This window comes from Mustela lutreola, chromosome 17 (assembly GCF_030435805.1).
Source record: "Mustela lutreola isolate mMusLut2 chromosome 17, mMusLut2.pri, whole genome shotgun sequence".
Classification (NCBI taxonomy): domain Eukaryota; kingdom Metazoa; phylum Chordata; class Mammalia; order Carnivora; family Mustelidae; genus Mustela; species Mustela lutreola.
The window spans coordinates 4806294-4821200 of NC_081306.1; the positions used below are offsets into that span (position 1 = coordinate 4806294).

Below are 14907 nucleotides of genomic sequence, written 5' to 3' on the forward strand. Positions count from 1 at the left end.
AACTAGAAGACAATTTGATTTTCATGCCAAAGACCACTCCACAATTACAACTTTTATTCAGGCCAAGAAATTGCAGAAATCTCATTAAAATGAGATTTTGAGAAGAATTGAAATTTTTTTTTGTTTTATTTTAGATCTATTCCCTCTACCACTCAAATAGACCTTGAATCTTAACGTGTTATAAAAAATGAGGCCAAGGCTTTTTTTTTTTTTTAAAAGATTGCTTTTAATTTTTCTTCATGTGTAGGAAATACATTTCCAACATAGATAAAGAATGTAAATGCAAAAGTTTTGGTGTATGTATTTCTGTGCAATTTTCTGGGAGGAGGGGCCTAGATTTTTCAGCTTTTTCAAGGAGTCTGTGGTGCTCATAACAGATAGAACTGGAAGCATATGGCCAGGTTGGGTGCTGTGACCTCTTCGCCACCTGGTTCTGATGACGCCCAGTCACTGGTTGGTTAGGCTCCGAGGTTCTCAGTACTCCTCTGCACCTCAGCCAGCTACGCTTTTAATCCAGAAAACTCAGGAGGGTTCATCAGCCCTTTCCCTGGTCCTTAAATCAGTCCTTGGTCCTTAAATCAGTCAGTACACCAGCGAAGTTCTACATGAATCTCCCGAAGGTAAACAGATTTCTATTTAAATGTTATTGTGCTCATTAGCATCAGCTGTTTTCATTATAAATATGCTGAGATGTTCTTTTCTAATCTGGTTTATAAGTTATGCTTACTACTTTGAGATGTTGAAAAAATATATACATATTTTTTCTCAATCCTGTGAGGAGACTTTGCTGCCTTTTTTTTTTTTTTTTTTAAGATTTTTTATTTATTTGACAGACAGAGATCACAAGAAGGCAGAGAGGCAGGCAGAGAAAGGAAGAAGCAGGCTCCCTGCTGAGCAGAGAGCCCGATGTGGGGCTCGATCCCAGGACCCTGGGATCATGACCTGAGCCAAAGGCAGAGGCTTTAATCCACTGAGCCACCCAGGCACCTGACTTTGCTGCCTTTCTAAGTGGCCCCTCTGGCTGTGTGTCCTCGGAGCTCCTGCTCTTAGAAATTCTGATTCCTTTTCCGCCCCGAGGATTTCTTCTATGAGTCCGTTATTGGCATAGTCTTCCTCCTTCCCACGCTGCTGTGTGGCTGTCCTTCCAGATCCGGTACTCACACTTTCCTTTTTCCTTTCTGCATTTGTTCCTGCAGAGTAGCCTGCCTTCAGCTTCTCCCGGCCATCCTGGCATCTCCGGCCGAGGCCTCTGCTTTGTGCCCTGCAGCCTGGCTTCCTGAGGCCTGGTAAGTTCTTGTAGCTGGTCTGTGCTTTATTTCAGTAGTACTGTATTGACTTGATGGCTGCCTTCCATGTATGGCAAGAGGTACTGGTTTCCACTCACATTAGTTATAGGAAGTTTCCTATTTAAAAATACACTTAAATGATGGGGTGCCTGGGTGGCTCAGTGGGTTAAGCCTCTGCCTTCGGCTTGGGTCATGGTCCCAGGGTCCTGGGATCGAGCTCTCTGCCCGGTGGGGAGCCTGCATCCCCCTCTCCCTCTGCCTGCCTCTCCGCCTACTTGAGATCTCTCTGTCAAATAAATAAATAAAGTCTTAAAAAAAATACACTTAAGTGAAAAGCAAGAAATTGATGGAAAACAGGAACTGACAGACTTTTCCTGTAAAGGGCCAGATAGTGAATATCTTCAGTCTTGTGGGTCACATGGTGTGGGTCACATGGGTCCCTACTGCAGACTACTTGATTCTGCTGTTGTAGCTTGAAAGCAGCTACAGATGCTAGTACATGAAGGGATGTGGTCGAATTAGGCCTGCAGTTAGTTGACCCTTGAGTGAAAGGAACTTACTGTTAAAATAAGAATTCAGGGAGTAAGTAGAGGAGAAATCGTAGAGCCAGGGTGTAAATGCCTTAGGATTGAGAGACTTTGTTCAGTATGTGTTCTTGGTCATGACTCTGTATATTGGGGATGCTCCAAAAACACTCACCCTCTGTCGTGAAGGAGCTTAGGCTATATGGAGGGACCAACAAAGAACAGATGATTATATTAGGCTATAGGGATGCCCTGAGATGTGCCACCGGGTCAGGGGATGTGTGCATGTGGGAGAAGGAGAGGCTGTGTTGGTTCCGAGCAAACTGCCTCTTTCCCCACCTTCTGTAGATTATTCACCTGTATGTTATTATATACTTCTTGCTAGCTTTTGCCCATTTTACAGATAAGGAAACTGAGTTTCAGAGGGGTTAATGAATTGTCAGAGATCACAGAGCTGGTAAGGGAGGGGTTGGGATTTGAACCATGTAGTCTGGCTCCAAGATCGATGTGCTTAGCCACAGTGCTCCCATGCCTCAGTAACCTTGAGTGAGGAACTGGTTCTTCCACCAGAGTGATTCAGTATAGCAGAAACCAGCCTAATCTTTGGCATGGTGTCAACCTATGCAAATGCCCTGGACATCCTTCCTGTCACAGTACCCCTGCAAAGGTGGCTCAAAGAGTACATGGGCGAAACTGGGCTCTTCACCTGCTCCAGAGGTAGCCTGAGGACTTGCTTACCAACCACAAGCTCTAGGTTTCTGTGGAAGTGGGAGGCCCCCAATCTGTTTGTCAAATCTGATACTTGACGTGTTGAGGGACGCTTGCCTGCTTATGGGACAAGACTACCACAATAATAATAATAATTGGTAATAACAATAATGCTGCACTGCTGTATGACTCACTAGGTGTTAGACACTCTCCTAAGCATTTTGCATGTATAATTAATTAATCCTCATACCAACCCTTTGAGGAGGTGTATGAGTTCCCTGTGGCTGCTGTAACAAGTGGCCACAAACTGGTGGCTTAAAAATAACAGACATTTATTTTCTCTTAGTTCTGGAGGCTAGAAGTCTAAAATCAAGCAGTTGGCTAGGCTGTGCTCCCTCTGAAGCCTCTCAGGGAGAATCCTTCCCTGCCTCTTTCCACGTCTGGTGACTGCCCTTGCTCCCCACCTTGGAGCTGCATCACTCCCATTTCTGTCCCTGCCATCACGTGGCATAATTTTTCATGTGTTTTCTGTGGCTCCAAATCTGTCTCCTCACAGGGACACTGGTCACCCCACTGAGATGCTACCCTAATCCAGGAGGCTTAATTTGATTCTATCTGCCAAGATCCTATTTCCAAATAAAGTCACAGGTATTGGGGGTCAGGACTCTCAACTTTTTGGAAGGCACAATTCGACCCATAACAGGGAGGTACTATATCTTTTTTCTAAAGATTTTACTTATTTGAGAGAATGTGAGAGGGAGCATGGGAGGGAGGAGGGTCAGAGGGAGAAGCAGACTCCCCAGTGAGCAGGCGGCCCGACGCCATGGGGCTCGATCCCAGGACCTTGGGACCATGACCTGAGCAGAAGGTAGATGCTTCACTGTCAGAGCCACAGGGGCACCCGGGTGGGTACTGTTATTATTTACATTTCACAAATGAGGATCCATGGCCCTGAGAAGTTAAGAATCTGCCCAAGCCAGACAGCTTTGTTAGCCGAGCCTGGATTTGAACTCGGGTGTTCTGAGAGTCTCTGCCCTCACTGTGTTAACAACGGCTTTGGCTGCAGAGCTGCGTGGCCCCGCACTTCGGTCGCGCCACACCCTCCCATAGCATCTGGTGACAACAAACACGCACTGAACTAGCTGAACAGGAATGTCTGAAGCCCCGTGGCTGTGTCGGGGCGGCTCCCAGGAGCCTGAGGAGAGGTGAGCAGCTTGGCTGTGCACGGGGGTTCTCGTTTATCTCAACGGGAATCAGGTTCCTGGAGCGGCTGGGTGGGCACATGACCAACTCCTGCTGCCACCCGGGTAATTGGTTTTCTGTGTTCATTTCAATAATGAAACATATTAAAGGAGGCTGGAGATGCGAGGGAGATACTAGCATTGTGGAAGGAACAAAGAGGTTTTAATGTGTTGAGTTGGGTTCTGGGGAAGATGAGGGACGCGATAATCGAGTATTAAAACAGACGAGATTATGCAGTGGCCCTGGCACCATCCATCACCGCCCTCATCCTGGGCGGGCGGCAGAACAGAGTCTGCCGAGATCCCGGCATTATCTCCGCAGTTTATTTACATCTCAAATCAGGTTGCACTGACAGCAGCTACAGAAATTCCAGGGAAGAGATGTAACTACATGATCTATTTCCTACAGAAAGTGCAAACACAATACAGACTCTCTGGTTAAATATATCACCCCAGAAATGATGCGACCGCTGAATGCTTGTCTGTACTTTACACTGCTTGTCGCCGCGAGACCATTACATACCCTCTGAGACTCTTCTGTACTCCGCCTTTCTGTCTGCTCCTGCACAGTCTCCTCGCGCCCCCCCCCCCCAAAATGTCGGTGTTCCCCAGGGTCTGATTTCCACATTATTGCCTTCTCTCCGTATTTGCCGGGACAACCTCATTTTCTTCATGGCTTTCACTGCTGGCTGGATGTGTACTGGGGACTTCCAGACTGGACCTTCGGAGATGCCCAACAGTTGTTTTTCCCATCATCAGTTATTTAAAATCTTTTTTGGGCAGGTACTACATTTTCACAGTTAAAATCCAGACAGTATGGAGAATCTGCCAAAATTCTCCCTCCCTTCTTTGACTTGTATGTGCCTAGTTCCTGTCTTCATAGGGAAGCAATGTGGTTTCTGAGTACTCCTTCTAGAGGTTCTTTACATATATATAAAAAAATACAAATATAAATGCTAGTTTTTTCTCATTTTCTCCTCATATGTACCTATTACACACGTATTCTGCATTTTGCTTTTTCCACTTTTGATCTTTCCATGACAGTATTTAGAGAAGTTCATTCTTTTTTCTTACCTTTTTAAAATTTACAGTTGTACAATGTCCGCTTCTCTGGCTGTCCCATAATTTATTTACCCAGTCTTCTACTGGTGGACATTTGAGTTGTTTCTAGTCACTGGCTGTGATGGTTAATTTTACATGTCAGTTTGTCTGGGCCACAAGGTGTCAAACATTTGGTTAAACATTATTTCTGGGTGTGTCTGTGAGGGATTTGCTGGATGAGATTAATACTTGACTTGGTAGACTGAGTAACATTGTTCTCCCGGGTGTGGTGGGCCTCATTCAATCAGTTGAAGGCCTGAGGAAACTAAAAGGATGGATAAGAAAGAATTCTCTCTGCCTGTCTTTGAGATGAGACGTTGGTCTTCTCTTGCATTTGAACTCAGACTCCGACTGCAACTATACCATTGGCTCTCCTGGGTCTGGACTTCTCAGCCTTTATAATTGCGTAAGCCAATTCCTTATAATTTCTCTCAATAGATTGTTTTAGATAGATAAATATGGGAAGATACAGACATAATATAGACATAAATCCCAAAGGCGATCTGGATATATTATATGGTTTTCTCAACGTATGCCTTTCTAGCACCTCTTGACAGGTAGGAGGATTCCCGAGAGAGAGAGGCAGGCAGGCAGTGTCAGTGAGGGGTGGAGGGGTTGCTGAAGACTTCCTACCCAGGCAGGACAGCAGCACTGCCTTGGAGAAGGGAACATTCTTTCCAGGAGAAGGAAGAGAGAGGGTTAGGGAAGGAAGAATCCCTGGCTGGGCTTTCTGATGTTAAGAACCATCATGATCTTGATTATTTCTTTTGGATTCTGGGAGGAGGAACCTGTGTGTCTTGTTATTATAGAGCACAAGTCCTGACCCACTGTTACAGACTGAATTGTGTCTCCTTAAAATTCACGTGTTGAAGGCCTGACCCCCAATGTGACTGTAGGTAGCGCCTTTAGGGAGGTAGCTAGGATTACATGACATCATAAGGATGGATCCATGATCTAGTAGGACTGATATCCTTGTAAGAAGAGGAAAAGACACCAGAGTGCTCTTTTTGCCTCCATGTACACAGAGGAAAAACATGGGAAGACACAGACTGAGGGCAGCAGCCTACAAGCCAGGAAGAGAGCCCTCACCAGAAACCACCCTTGGCACCTTGATCTTGGACTTCTAGCCTCCAGAACCATTAGAAAATAAATGCTTATTATTCAGTCCACCCAGTCTATGGTATTTTGTTATGAAGCCCAAGCAGACTAATATACGGTGTTATTTTTAGTTAACTTTAATTAAATAAGGAAGAGATACTTGATTCTCTTTGTTAAAAAAAAAATTAAAGAGTTTTTAATCAACACCTCCTGTCTTGGTTCTTTCAACCAGTAGTTGGCAAACTACAGCCTGCAGTCCCAATCTGGCTCTCTCTCTGTTTTTGAAATAAAGTTTTATTGGAACACAGCTTATTCATTTATATATTGTCTGTGGCTGTGTTTGCCATATGCGATTAGGCACAACAGAGACCTTAAGGCCTGAAAAACCTAAAACATTGACTGTCTGGCTTTTTATAGAAGATGATCACCGACTGCTGCTCTAGACCATGTCCGCAAGTAAGCACTGGTAACAGGTGTGAATTATTTCAACTTAGCACGGTGTTACCTGGGCTGTGTGTGTTACAGTAACAGTGTCCTATCCTTCTGGGAGTCTTGGATTTGTCCCTGTGGGTAGAAAGATCTACTTCACAGTTTTAGCTGCTGCCTGATATTCTTAAGTATGAACATACTTGTTTATTCTATGATTTTATTAATGGACATTTTTGTTGTTTCTTTTTCTTTTTCTTTTTTTTTTTTGCACAAAAACTGTACTATAACAAATATCCTTAGGCACATGTGTAAGTGATTGTAATTGATGTCAAGACTAGAATTAGTGGGCCATGAGGCAGATACATTTTAAAATTTGGTCCTACTTTTTTTTCTTTTCTTTTTTTTTTTTTTTTTTTTAAAGATTTTATTATTTTTATTTATTTGACAGAGAGAGATCACAAGTAGACAGAGAGGCAGGCAGAGAGAGAGAGAGAGGAGGAAGCAGGCTCCCCGCTGAGCAAAGAGCCCGACGCGGGGCTCGATCCCAGGACCCCGAGACCACGACCCGAGCCGAAGGCAGCGGCTCAACCCACTGAGCCACCCAGGCGCCCCTTTTTTCTTTTTTTTTTTTAAAGATTTATTTATTTGAGAGACGGGATGGGGTAGGGGCAGAGGGACAGAATCTCTCAAGTGAACTCCCTCCTGAGCACGGAGCCCAATGTGGGGCTTGATCTCCAGACCCTGAGATCATGACTGGAGCTGAAATTATGAGTTGGATGTTTTACCCGCTGAGCTACCCAGGCACCCCACCCCTGGTCTTACTTTTTCAGAGATGATGCATTTATGCGATTCGGGGGGCAGGGGAAGATCTACAAGGTCTGCATTGCAGAATCTCACCCCCAGCTCTTTTCTAATCTGTTCTGCAACCCCCTCAACGCTTACAGATATTAGTTTCTTATATGTCCTTTTAGGGTTTCTTTATCAGTAAAGCAAAGAAGAACAGATATTCCTATTTTGTTTTCTCTCTTACACAAAAGGTAGCATCCTATCTTTTTTTATCTCACGATTTTTTCACTTGACAGTATTTTCTGGAGATCTTTCCCTAACTGTAAATCTTCTATAAGTTTATGGGGCATATGCCCATGCCTTTTGACAGGGTATTTAGTATGTGTCGTACTTCTTTATGTGTATGTACCATATTTAACTAGTCCCTTATAGAGGAGCACTTTTGCTCCTTTTGCTGCTATACAAACAAAATAAGCACATTTTAAATTTCAATAGCTAGGGCCATGTTACCCCTCAGAGGGGCTGTGTGGTTGGCACGCCTTTTTTTTTTTTTTAAATTAAATTTTTAAATTTTTTTTATAAACCTGTAATGTATTTTTATCCCCAGGGGTACAGGTCTGTGAATCGCCAGGTTTACACACTTCACAGCACTCACCATAGCACACACCCTCCCCAATGTCCATTACCCCACCCCCCTCTTCTGACCCCCCCTCCCCCCAGCAGCCCTCAGTTTGTTCTGTGAGATTAAGAGTCACTTCTGGTTTGTGGTCGGCACGCATTTTTAAGGAGCTAGAATAGCAGATAGTTGCTTGCTGTGTGTGCTGTGTGCTCCAGCAAGTTCAAACTCTTGTCGGCCCCCAGAGCCCGACATGTTTTGTCATATGTCCTTGCTACTCTCTTCACGGTGACCTCCCTTTCTGCACTTTGTCTCGCTGACTCTTAAGATCTTGCTCGGAGTTGTGCCTTGAAAATCTGGGAGGCTGTCCCCAGCCCCTATAGGTAGTGTTGATTTATTTCCTCTCTGACCATAGAAGCTTGCCCACATTCTATTTTTGCACCTCTCACATTGTTAATTTTATTTCTTTACCAGTCATGTCTCCCTTTTCGTTGTGGACTATTTGAAGTGAGACCATATTTTTAGTCCTCTTTGTACTCCTAAAACCCAAGACAATGCCTGTTGTGGAATGGCTGTGCAGTAAATGTTGGCTGGATGAGTAACTTAACAAATGATCACTAACAGCAGAGATGAACCCACCAAATTGAATTTGGACAATGAATCCATGGGTGTGTTTATCCACCAGTCTGCCAGTCGTGCAGATCAGCTTATATGCATGTACTGATGGAATTTCCATGTAATTTGCATGCTGGAGGGGGAGGCTGCCAATTCGCAGAGGATTCTTCTAGGCATTTGTCATTCATTAGAGAACATAAGCTTGCATTGGTGTTTATGCAGCACAATGTCAGCCAATTAGAGGAGATTGTAGCTTTGGAAACAAACATCTGCTTGATGCTGGGTAAATAATATTTAGAGTCTGGTGTTTTGTGACTGTCTATATGATTAATTTGAATCCCATATAATTTAGTATTAGACCATGTGGGACTCACAGAGATCATGCCCATAACCCAGGTTATGGCCGCAAAAACTGTACCTGGCATTTCCTACCATGGCTGCAGGTACCAAGAGATGCTTTCTGGTTGAGGTGACAGCAGGAGCTAGAAGTAAGCGTCTCTTCAGTGGTAGCCACCTAAATAAAGAATAATAGAGATCGTCACCTGTCTCCAAGTTCGATCCTGGGTAACCGCTCTGGAGACAACTCATGGAGTACTGGGAGAACGAGACTGTCTTCTGTCGGCCTTTGATAATGGTTCTCCTTTTCCCAGGGTGAAGGAGGTTTAAAAAATGTGGTAAGGAAAGTACCATTGATCAAGTTCCTTTTCCGTGGCAGGTTCTTTTCTAGGTGCTTTTCTCTCCTTTTTCCCATTTGTAGCTCACAGCACTCTAGGGTCAGAATTTTCAGTTACTATTTTATAAATAAGCAGATTGGGTCAGAGGGACTTGTCCTGGCCTTTCAGCGAGTAGGCAGCTGTGTTGGGAGTGAAAGCTGATCTGCCAAGCCTCCCAGGAACAGCACCCCCCCCCCCGCCCCGCCCCAGCGTTCTGAGAGGATGTGGCCAATGGTATTTGGCAGAGCCATTGGCTGTGACATAGCTTTGATTCTCTGCAGATAGTGCTGGGTGGATTGGCTTGAACTACGTCTCCCTTGCTTCCAAATAAAATAATTAACTGCTTTGGTATCTTTGTTCATGGCGTTCTTAAGAACATCCCCCCAGTGCTTTGTGTGGTGAGTTGAGGGACCTGTCGAATAGCCTGCTCCTGGTGGACACGCGCGTGTAGAAAATGATGGCCAAGTGGCCAAGAGGGCAGGACCTTTGCTAAGCTGAAAGTGCTGCCTACCGTTTTGCATAACCATCATCAGAGTTTTAAAAAAAAAAAAAAAGGCCACTGGGTTTCAACGGAATCATCTATGGAACTTTAAAAAAAAAATATGCATGTCTGGTCACCACCCACAGATATTCTGATTCCATGGTTATTTTAAACAAGCTTTCCATGCTATTCTGGTGCCCGGCCAGATTTTGGAATCTACAACTTAGTCTATGGATCATTTGAGTCATGAGAACTTGAATAAGGATTGCTTGCTTTGGGCACATCTTTTCTTGATCATATCAAAGCGGTCTTTCCCGCTCCCTTTCCCCTCTTTCCCTCCATCCCTCCGTGCTTCCCTCCCTGCCCCCCCCTCTTCCTTTCTCTCTCTCTCAAACATTTTTCGCTAGCAGTTAGAAATTCTTAAAAGCTTTTTGCCACAAAACCATCTGCTGGAGAAATCTCCCACTAGGTTCCAAATGCCAGACTGTTCTCAGTAGCAATTTTCCTTATTATTTTGGGGAAAGAATGAATTACATTTCTTCCCTATGAAAGAAAATACTTTAAAAATAAAAATGTTCATTATGAACCCGTAGCAGTTGCTTCTATTTTTGAAAGAAATCGTTTTATTAGACACGTGTTCTGTGAGTTTACGTCAGTTTTCCCTCCTGGGCTTGATTTTTGCCTCAAGGTTTGAATGTATGGACGAGGACAGTACGGGGATGCTGTGTTGGGCTGTGGCAACTCCAAAGGGAGACCAGTTTGGTGCAAAGGATTGCAGGATGTCTGTTGACTTCCTGATGCCCACACGCTTGATGCAGGCAGGTCCTACAATGCTACAGGCCTAGCTTGAAGGTTTATATGGGTTGTCGCATTGCATAGTCCTCTCCCAGTTCAAAACCTTTCCCCATTTCCATGAAAAGTATTTTATGGCAAGTAACAGGAGTGTTCTTAAGGGACTTGGAGAGCATAAGCCTGAAAATGCTTCCTTTGCCTTCATTGGGAGATGGTTTTCCTAAAGAGTGTCATTGGATGATCTGCTAAGCCTTTGGAAATTTGTTTACTATGGCAGATGGCGAGCTATCCACCAAGAGCTCACGATCCCCTTTTGACAGCATGGACTTGCTTGTGGGACCAGGGACCACAAGACACAGCTTCCCTTGCATCAACATTTGGTCATCGTTTAGCCTTTAACCAAGGGAACATGAGCAGAAGTGACATGTGTCACTTCTGGGTCAAAGTCTTTGAAGAAGTGGGTCCTCGAGTGTAGGTGATCCCAAAGCCCTGGGGGAAAGTGGAATTATAAGACAGAAGGAGCCTGGGCTCCTGGGTCACTTCATGGAAGAAAGTTGCCCACTGAGCAGAAATGCTCACTGGACTTTGATGTGAGTGAGAAATCAGGACGCGCTATGCCAAATCGCTGGAATTTGGAGATTTGCTTATTGCACCTGCATGGATTACCTTCATTCACCGTACACTGGCTCATCAGCCAGTCACCGAATAGTCTTTATCGGACTTAAGGCGCTTTGACCTCCTGAGACAGGGACGCTGATAAAAGCAGTGGGACTCCTCATGTCCAGCATGGAACATGCCGGATAGGTAAGGAACCTCTGTCCTGTAACAGCTGTTCTGAGCGAAAACAGTGATATTTGTTAGCAGATAATGGGATGAGTAGGAAAGGATATTGAAGATAAGAGAGGGTTGCAAAGGCAACACCCGTTGGCACAGGCTGACAAATGATTTCTGCTCCTTCACGAGGGGGATCATGTCCCACCCCAGTCATGTTGAAGCCTCCGACGACAGGCTCTGTGTCCTCTACCGCCCTAACCCTGCAGGGACAGTTTTGGCAGTGACCAGGGAAGAGGATCACTTCGCAAATAACACGTTTCAGTATCAATAACAATAAATATCCTTGAAAATCTCCGCAAGCCAGGCAGTAGGCTAGGTAGAGCGAGGACAGAAAAAACCTGCCAAATTGTATGTCTTCAAGGTGCTTACGAAGCAGTCAGGGTGACAGAGTATAATCATAAGAAATATTAAGGAGCAGAGGCCAAATATAGCATGAATGGGGAAAAGGGAGCTGACACAGGTCTTCAGGGGAGAGCAGCCCCACTTGGGCTGTGACATAGCATCAGGCAGAGTCCTGGCTACGACTCTCATTTTGGCAGCTGCATCTGGATGAAGTGCGAATAGGAAGAAACAAAGTCTCTGCAGGACAGTTTGTTTTAAAAAATTCCAAAGTAGGGGCGCCTGGGTGGCTCAGTGGGTTAAGGCCTCTGCCTTCGGCTCAGGTCATGATCCCAGGGTCCAGGGATTGAGCCCTGCGTCGGGGCTCTCTGCTCAGCAGGGAGCCTGCTTCCTCCTCTCTTCTCTGCCTGCTTGTGATCTCTGTCTGTCAAATAAATAAGTAAAATCTTTATAAAAAAATGCCAAAGTAATTTTTAGCATCTGGGGAAGCCTATAAAAGTGAGTCCTTTAGGTGGAAGTCATTTGACATGTGAGTGGTGAGCACAGTAGAAACTGCAGACCAGTGTTCTAAAATTCTTCCAGCATCACAATCATTATGCAGTTCTGATTGGAGTCAATACCATGCTTTAAAGAAAAATAAAAATTTTTAAAACAAATACTTAAAAAATTAACAGTCAGATTGGACACTGGCCTTGGAGGGGACCTGGCAGCTCCCAGCTGTACTTGGTGTTAACCCTTCACCTACTGGAGCATGCGGAAGGTTCTTTGAGGGCAGGGTGTTGGGAGAGTGGCTTTTCCCAACCAATCAGAAGTATTTTAGCAACTCACAATGCTGCACTTGTGTATACTGGCCAAGCAGTGACCTAGTACAGAATCATAAGACAAACGCATTACAGGGAAAATGGAACCTTACTATGATTCACCTCTCAAAGAGGACTGTGGCTAACAGTTCAGGATATATCCTCCCAGACTTTGAATTTTCTCTGCAAACATAAACAAGACCTTACTATGCATTCTGTACCACAACTTTTCCATTTCTCCTCTCTCAAAGCAGAGTGCATTGTGAACATTATGTGATGTGGGCACACAAAGAATTACCTTATGCTCTTGCATTTCCTTTTATCTCCTAATTAGAAGTTGTGCACCTAAATCAATACCATTACTGGCGCGTTTTTATGCACTACCAAGCTGCATCCTTCCACTCACACAGCATTTTAAACATACATTGTTCTTTGGTGTCGCTGCAAACTCTGTCATAAAGAGCCCATTCCTGCAGCTGCTCTTCTTCCCATGACCTTCCCTGGTTGCTTTTTCCAGTCTCTAGCTCCATGTCCTGCAGGACTCACCCTGGTCTTAATTTCCTAAGCAAACTTTAGGTTTTAGAAGGATCCACTCTACGTTATTAATTTCTTAGTCTCTCTCTTAATGCTTTCCCTGGTTTAGTTGTCCTCTACCCCATGTCAGATGCTGAGAAGATCCTCCTTGGTCTCCAGACCCTACTTTTCCTTAGGCTTGTCTCATGGCATCTCACATCCAGAGTCAGATGGTGGAAGACTTTAAATTCAGGGTTATGTTTTTTGGGTTCTAAGACTTAAATAGGGGGAACAGATGAACTGACAGACAGAAAGTAGTGTTTGAGGTCAGTGGTGTGTAAGGGGCAGAATAAAAGGCAAGATGCACAGTGGAATGACTTGAGCGGAACTTTGTGGGGAGAGCAGTGAGGGATCTGTCCAAGGTGCTGCTTGATATGTGCTGAAACATCACCGGATGTCCAAGGTATCCATATGTATGTTTTTATTTGCAACAGCAGGAGCATGAACTAGGCAGGACTCACAGGATGGAGTGGAAGTTTTTCTTTCTCGGCTATGCCACCTTTACCTGAGAAGAGTCAGAACAAATAACCAAGCAGTATAGGAGGCTGGCTAGATTTTCTTTCTGGACATAGATATTCTCCTGAATGTCTTGTGCTTCTCTCCAATTTAGAATGTCGGGAAATGAATTCCTCACCCTTACCAAACTTACCCCTCTTCTGCCTTTTCCCCATACCACAAATGGTGCCATCATTCCTAAAAGGTAGAATCAGCCTCAGTTCTACCTTTTATCTCTCACCCACCTTATACAGTGTCACCATGTTTTGTTGAGTCTTCCAAAAACAGACCTAGACCCCACCCTCTTCATTATCACTGCCACCCTTATGGCCTCTGGCACCATCCTCTCTCACCTGGACCACTGCTTTGGTGCCCTGGCCTGGACGGCTCTCCTCATTCTCTTGTTTCCTTCCATCAATCTCCTCAGAGCCATGACAATGATCTTTTAACAATATAAATCTCATCAAGGCATTCATTTGCTTGAACCCTTTAATAGCTCCCCACTGCCTTCAGGAGATAAAAAGAACTCCTTACAGTGTTCAGTCTTTGTAAGATCTGGTGTCTTATGTTTATTTTATATCTCTCCCCCATGGCACTGTAGTTCTTTCTTTTCTTCAACTGTTGTGCTCTGTCCAGACTTAGGACCTTTCCTCACACTTTTCTCTCTGGTATGATTCACCAGTCCCTGCCTTCACCGAGCTAACGCCTGCTTCATTTCTTAGCGCAAAGATCACTAATTCCAGGGTACGCCATGTTGGCTTAGATCCACCAATTACATGTTCCTGCAATACCCTGCCAGTGAACATATTAAAAATTTGTTTCCCTTCTAGATTTTTTTCCATCAGGGAAGAGCCTGCATCTCTCTTTTTTACCATGGTATCATCTATAACCACATTCAACACTTAGAAGTTGCTTAGTAAACATTGAACAAATAACCAGGAGTCCAAGGACCCAGATTGGATGAGAACTGAGCTAAATGTCCTCAGATCTGGGTTCCTCATTGTCCACAGGCTGAAGTGACCTGAGAGGCAAGGGTTACAAGTCTTCAGCAGCTGCGTGTTGGAAAGACCAGCAGATGTTCTGACTGCTTCTAGATGTTGTTGGCGGGCTGTGTCAGAGGGGGCTGCCAGCCAGGCCTTGCCATGTCAGGAGACCTTGGGGGAAGGAGCAGATCTCAAGCTATAGCAGATGGTAAGTGCTGTCTTTAGTCTTTAACATTTAAGGAAAAGAACTGGGAATAGACACTCGGCTCAGTGGCAGTTATGATGCATTTAAATCAGCTTTGCACATCATTTACAGCAATGCATATGCCTCCAAAATTCTTAATTGCCCTTAGATTGTGTAGGAGCTTCCTCCTGTCCATCTCTCTGTTCTCAAAGCCTAGTACAGAGCCAGCCCTCTGTGCACTGGGTGGGCTGCTTGCTGAAGGCAGGCACATCCCAAGACCTAGTGGCATTTGACTGGCCTTGGGTAACT

At 44.7% G+C, this 14907-nt stretch overlaps 1 long non-coding RNA gene across 3 annotated transcripts in view; it reads left to right on the top strand.

Annotated features, from left to right (window-relative positions):
• Positions 1-14907, top strand: part of LOC131819607 (uncharacterized) — a 69363-nt gene that overhangs the window by 7830 nt on the left and 46626 nt on the right. For 2 of the 3 annotated variants that reach the window (XR_009349257.1, XR_009349255.1), the window contains exon 2: positions 1197-1286. This is a non-coding gene — a long non-coding RNA (uncharacterized LOC131819607). Of the gene's footprint in view, positions 1-1196; positions 1287-14441; positions 14617-14907 lie in introns of those variants that run through there. The other variant, XR_009349256.1, reaches the window with a different exon arrangement.